The sequence below is a fragment of the Neovison vison genome, chromosome 5 (genome assembly GCF_020171115.1).
Source record: "Neovison vison isolate M4711 chromosome 5, ASM_NN_V1, whole genome shotgun sequence".
Classification (NCBI taxonomy): domain Eukaryota; kingdom Metazoa; phylum Chordata; class Mammalia; order Carnivora; family Mustelidae; genus Neogale; species Neogale vison.
In genome coordinates, this window is record NC_058095.1 from 147857293 (window position 1) to 147863549 (window position 6257).

The 6257-nt window shown below is 36.0% G+C and overlaps 1 long non-coding RNA gene across 1 annotated transcript; it reads right to left on the reverse strand.

The window, feature by feature from the left end:
• Positions 1-264: 264 nt before the first annotated feature.
• Positions 265-5124, reverse strand: LOC122907181. Its single transcript, XR_006384698.1, has 3 exons — positions 5003-5124; positions 4154-4377; positions 265-509 (listed from the first exon to the last, which is right to left on the reverse strand). It is a non-coding gene; the product is annotated as an uncharacterized LOC122907181 (long non-coding RNA).
• Between the last annotated feature and the right edge of the window lie 1133 nt (positions 5125-6257).

The following is a 6257-nucleotide window of genomic DNA, read 5'->3' on the forward strand; positions in this document are numbered from 1 at the left end:
ATTGAGCGATAGCAAATATTTCCTTAATATGCAAGTGTTAGGGAAGGGAAGATGGGATTAGATTACTACATCTCTTACTTCTGTGCAACACATTTATCAACAACAGCTGATAAGGGGCACCTGGGTGGCTCAGTCATTAAGCATCAGCCTTCGGCTCAGGTCATGATCCCAGGTTCCTGGGATTGAGCCCCACATCAGGCTCCCGGCTCAGTCAGAAGCCTGCTTCTCCCTCTCCCACCCCACCCCTGCTTGTGTTCCCTCTCTTGCTGTGTCTCTGTCAAACAAGTAAATAAAATCTCAAAAAAAAAAAAAAACCAAAACAGCTGATTAAACCATATCCAGTAAAACATAGCATGTCCTTAACTTAGAAGAAAAGACTTGCTCCTTTCGTCATGATGCTGAAGTACGAGTGTCCATGGGACAGCAATCAGAAGGAAGGGAGACACTCTGAAGAAAGACTCTTTGAGTATCGGGATTCTCATCAGAGAGATTGTTCTTCTTTACACTCCCTAGCAGAATGAAGCAAAGGCAAGAAAAGTGAAAATTGTCTGCATTGTAGAGACAAATAGATCAGGCTTCCCAGGTTGCTTTGGGGAAGGGCAAACACAGACAGCCTGTGGATTCCTAGAGGCCGGTTAACAGTCACTTACCACCTCTCTGACAATCTTCACACTCACGGGATAATATGTTTTTGGCAAATACCAGAACAGCCTAAGGAAATCTAGAGGATAGGCCTGCAAGTACAATTGTACAGCTAATGTGCTGTTAGGAACTGTTCTGTGTATTTTGTGAAAACAATGAAGAAGGAGAAGAAGGAAGAGGAGGAGGAAGGGGAGAAAGAGATGGAAGAAAACACTCACGTCTGTGTTGTTATTTGATAAAATTAAAAAACGAGAGGACAAAATGAGGAATTATGCTATTTCTGAGATTTGGGTCAATTTTAAGCCAAAAGAGCATGTATTCTTTTTTATTTGCCTACCACTGCTGCAGCAAGACAAAATAAGAGAGAGGGTAGAGGATGTGTGATCCTTCAGAGAACATGCAGAAGGCTGGTGAGCCCAGAAACTGGGCATGTGGAATGTTCTTCCTGGTCATGCATTCAATGTTCTTTTAACTGTACAGGAGAAAGAATCTTGATTCATCACCAAATGTTTGGTTGCTTCTTCGCAAGATTTATATGAGACATAATTTAATGTTAAAGCTACCATTAACCCTATATTGAGCTTATACGTTTCAAATTATCTCGTTCTTTTATATTTAGGCTTTTCACTTCTATCTATCATGAGACTTAGAGAAATCGTTATATACATGCAATGTATTTTGTACCAGGTAAATACCTTCTTCACCGTCAACCCTCTCGGGTGGGTGGGTTTACTGTAATCTATTAAGAACAATATATATTTGCATCTAAGGTCTAGCCAGGTGTTACTTAGTTAGCTGGTTTATTTTTCAACTGGTTTATGTCTGACTATGGTCTTTGTGATTCCCGCCAGCTGTGCACTGAAACATCTGTGTCTCCCTCTCTTTTACTCAGAGCAATTTCCAGGGACTCGTATTTAAAGGAGAGTGAAATGTTGTCTCTAATTATAACAGCAATCTGTTCCACAGCAGTTTTCACACTCTACTTACATTCCCTACTGTGTTTTTCCAGTAGTTTTACCCTTTCTTCCATTTCTCTAATTTTGGATTTAAAATCATCAAACTGCTGGTTAACTGAACTAACTTTAAAGTACATTGCTTCTAGTGCACTTTTTGGAAGCGCATATGATTGTTTACATTGATATTTAAAATTGACTTTGAGTTATTTTTTCAAGGACAAGGTAAACTGTTGGGTATTCGTGATGGATGGTTAATCCTTGATATTTCTTTATCTTCTGCCATTGGTGCCACCTGCTTTATGATGACTAAGGAGCATGCGTGGAAGAAGAGCAGTGATGTGTGTCAATACAGAGGCCTTTTCAAATATGTTCTTCCAATTCTTCTGCACAATTGCCATTTTATCGAAGAAAACACAATGCAAAGGAGTTAACGAGCATCTGCTTTATTTAAGAAATGTGGCAAATCAATTAAATCTCCACTAACTTTTCAACAGAATATGTGCTCAATTTCCAAAATAGAGCATAATGATATAATTTTAGAATTGGCTTTGTAGTTATTTAAACCTAGTCCTTAATTTTGTGATGGCTTATCAGCTAAAGAAAAAGTAGTTAAACAGTACCTAAACATGACCTAAAGCAACTTTATGCCCTTCATGCTCTGATTTTGATATACTGGTAACATAAAGTTTTGAAGATAACAACCTTTTTTTAATAGTCGGAGGTTTAATACCCAAAACATAAAAATGTCCTATAATCTAAACATGTTTTATTGCCAACCAGATTGTTGTTTAAAAAAGAAATACAAGAATAAAAGTCCATAAATTATCTAAAATATATTTTATATAATATTGCTCCAATATATATTTTGTTACCCAAGATTCTAGTTAGTTTATCATTCATGCTTTTCAGATTTTCATGGCAAACTAATTCATTTTCCATAAGGAAGTTAACATATTTCACCTATTTATTAAAAAAAATACCTTCTCTTATTTTTTTGTTATTGTTTTCAACAGATAGATTAAGGAAGAACTGCTGTCTTTATTTTTATTTGCTATTGAAATAGGATATTTTTTCCAAAATATGATTTATCTTGTGACAGTTTATATATTAAATGTTTTTGATTCTTGATTATTAATTTGACCTGCCCTCCTACTTAATTTGATTGTTGGCTCAAAAAACTTATGTGATTCTTTTAGATTTTCTTAGGTTTAGGTTTAGATTTTCTATTCACATAATCAGGTCAACTGAGAATAATAAATTTCACTCTGCCTTCTTTTTTTTTTTTTTTTTTTTTTTCCAAATGTACATCTCTTGCTTCTTTCTTGGCTCCAATAGCTTCTTCCCTTAGTTCCAGAACAATAATAGTAAGGTGATTTTTGACATTCTTCTCTGTCTCCTGATCTTAAACACAGTGCTTTCAGTATTTGAACATAAAATTTTGATTCTGATTTGAGATATTTCTCATCAATATTTTCTTATCCAATTTGTGACATCATGAAGAGAGAACTGAGGAGTTTTGACACAGAAGGGGAAAACCTAACATTCCTTTCTATGTCGTTGTCCTGACAACTTAGAATTTACTCTTTCTCCAAAACTTATTTTCTTCCAAAATCTGAGTGTAGTAATATTGCTAATAAACCATCAGTAATACTACCACAAAATGTATTAGTCTCCTCCTACTCAGTTAAACTCTACATAAAGGATATAAACAGATACTTAATGACTTCTATTCCTCACATCAAAATAAAAACGCCAAAAAAATTGTCCTCAATTAAAATTAATTAATGCATTTGTCTGATTCCTATAAATATAAAGTTATTTTACTAGCACAACATCATATACAGTGAATTTCAAAGGCAGCAGAGATACTGAGGCAGTTTGGTATATGTGTTTCCCCAATTGGACATGAGCCCTCTTCCTCATCAAGGATAGTGTTTCCCCTTTAATTACTTCACCACATTCTCCACAAATTTATGAAAAATGAACAATGCTAGATCCTTGTAAAATTTATGGCAATAGACTCTAATGTTAATTATTTCCATTCCACACACAGAATGAGGTTGAAATAGAGAAAGCAACAAAAGTTGCAAAATCGGAAAGACAAAGTTGTTTGTCCATCTCTTATCCTATAGCCTGGAGCAAGAATTAATGGAATAAAATGAAAAGTTAGGATAAATGACCATTAATATTCTGTGTCTGTGTGTGTGAGTGAATGAAAACCAGTGTTTGTATTATGTACATATATTGCTGAGTGTCTGTGGAACAATACTCAAGGTTATGTCTCACAAACACTAAGCCATGGAAATCCATTAATTCATAAATAAAAGCATTCACAGTCTACCCCACCCCAATCAGTTACTATGAATAAACTAAAAATGAGTACTGTTGCTTTTGATGTGTAGTAATTTATATTCCTCAACAAGAATTGCCTTCGTTATGATTTGTATTCAGCCTATATTTGTTAAAACGAACACGAAGTCTTTATGATAAGCACTTATGTTAAATATAGCTTTATCTATTCCTCTTTCGATCAGTAAACAAGAACATTTTCTTACGTGAAGCGGAAAGACTTCATGTCAACCTCTCCCCTCCACAAGGTGTCTTTGGGTAGAAATAAATAAATCATTTTAAGGAGGGACATTTCTTGTCATGGCACTTGTCTTCTGACAGTTACTCGGTGATGCATAGCTGAAAAGGGCTCTGTGCTTATTTATGGTGAAAAATAATTACCAGGACTTGACAAGGAAGAATGCCTTCATTCCAAGCCTACAGCAGAAGTCTGCTTGGATAAACGAAAGAAAGATAGTTAGTAAGCAAATTCATCGAGACCAATATCATGTATTTCTCCCACGGGCCTAAAGGCTGATGTCGCTCTCTTCCTGGAATCAACAAACTGGAAAACCAGCGCTACAAAACAGAAGCACCTGGAAGTCAATGGGAGCACATTTTTGCTCAACAAGACACTCTGACAACTAACGACTAATAACCATCTGCCTGAGAATCATTTTGAGTTTGTGAGAGGCATCAGGTCCCCCTTTTTAGCCTCCAGCTTCATGTCCAATAACGCTTCCAGTGCCTGACATCTTGAGTCATGGAATTATAAACACTTGGAGCTCCTCCGGTGGACAATTATCTAAGGCAATACTCAGACTTCGCAAATAAGGATAATGAGCCTAGGTTAATTAGGTAACAGTTCAAGGTCATACAGCTACTTCGGCAAAATGATCAGAATAAAATCTGGCTTTTAAAATCCTAGTCTAGGGTCCTTTTACTCTATGCTGTCTCCCTTAAGTAATTATTTTTTAAAGTAAAACTAACAGTAATCAAGGCAGAGGAAGCCTCTGAAGTAATATGCCATTTTGAAGACTATACTGACACTGATTTTTCCAAGCAAGCTTTCTTACCCCCATCTCCAAGCCATCGACAGTAGTTTTAATTTGATGATGAATCTTCCATGCTTTTTTGCCAGATCTCCCAGGTGAATGAGCGGAGAAATCTTTGAGCTGGCAGCACAAGTTTAGGAAAACAATCTGTAGCACGGGAACAGAGAGAAGCTAACTGGCACATATGGGGAGTGAAAACATGAACGTGACCTCATTAGCACCATGTGCTAAAAAACAGAGCTAAGCAGCCAAGTGTGAAGGTGAACCAGTCATGGAGAAGGTCTGGGCACCCTGAAATGGACGTGTTTTGCTTCACTGTGGGGTTTTTCCTGGATGTAATTAAAGCCTGATCCTTTCCAGCTGTAGTGCCACAGATTGTTTTAAGATAAACTCAATCTATAATTAAAAATCTCATTAATCATTTCCCAAATTATTTGTTGTAATATAAAATGGAAGTTGAAACCATTCCTGCTGTGAAAAATGGTTATAATATTAATAACCATGGCTGTCACAGATGTTAATGGCAAAGGACCTTTGTGTCGCTGTTTATAGAGTCTTCCATTTTCTCAACTCCCTCACTGAGCAAGCAACTGAATACCCAAGTATTCTTGAATCCAATGGGCTTTTTTACTATATAATACATTCAGCATTTTTTTAAAACTTCTGATTGTTGAATGATAAGAACATTAAATAATTGTAATTCCAGATTAAATTTATGTGACTCACTGTGCACAAATGTAACTGGATTAAAAATGAGAATATTGGGTTGTTTATTGTGATTAGCAATCCATCCAGATATGACACTCAATATTCTTAGCTATCTGAGTGAGATTTTTCTTTCCTAAAACTTTAAGGTTCATATCAGCTTTCAGTTCATAAATGCAATAATGGAACTCAATCAAAATTACAGGAATAGACGACAGAACTCTATCCAGGTGACTATTTCAAATGTGGTTCTTTGGTATAGAAGTGTCAATATCATGGGTAACCAGATGTTGATTTTCCTAGGATATATCCAGTTGAACCTAGTGTCCCTGAGACCCATCTGGTTTATTTAGTATTTGTTCCTGATTTGTCATTGTTATTAAAAATTATTATCAATAGTTGCATTCACCTAGGATGAGTATGGCATATTTTCATTTTCTACTTTCATCTTCTGCCTTTGTCCCTGGGGTGGTAGAGACTCATGTGTAGTGAACTGAGTTTTACCATTCATTTAAGTCTGAAAGATGACTAAAATCCCAGTTCTCATTCCCTAACCTTTCCAAGACCCAAG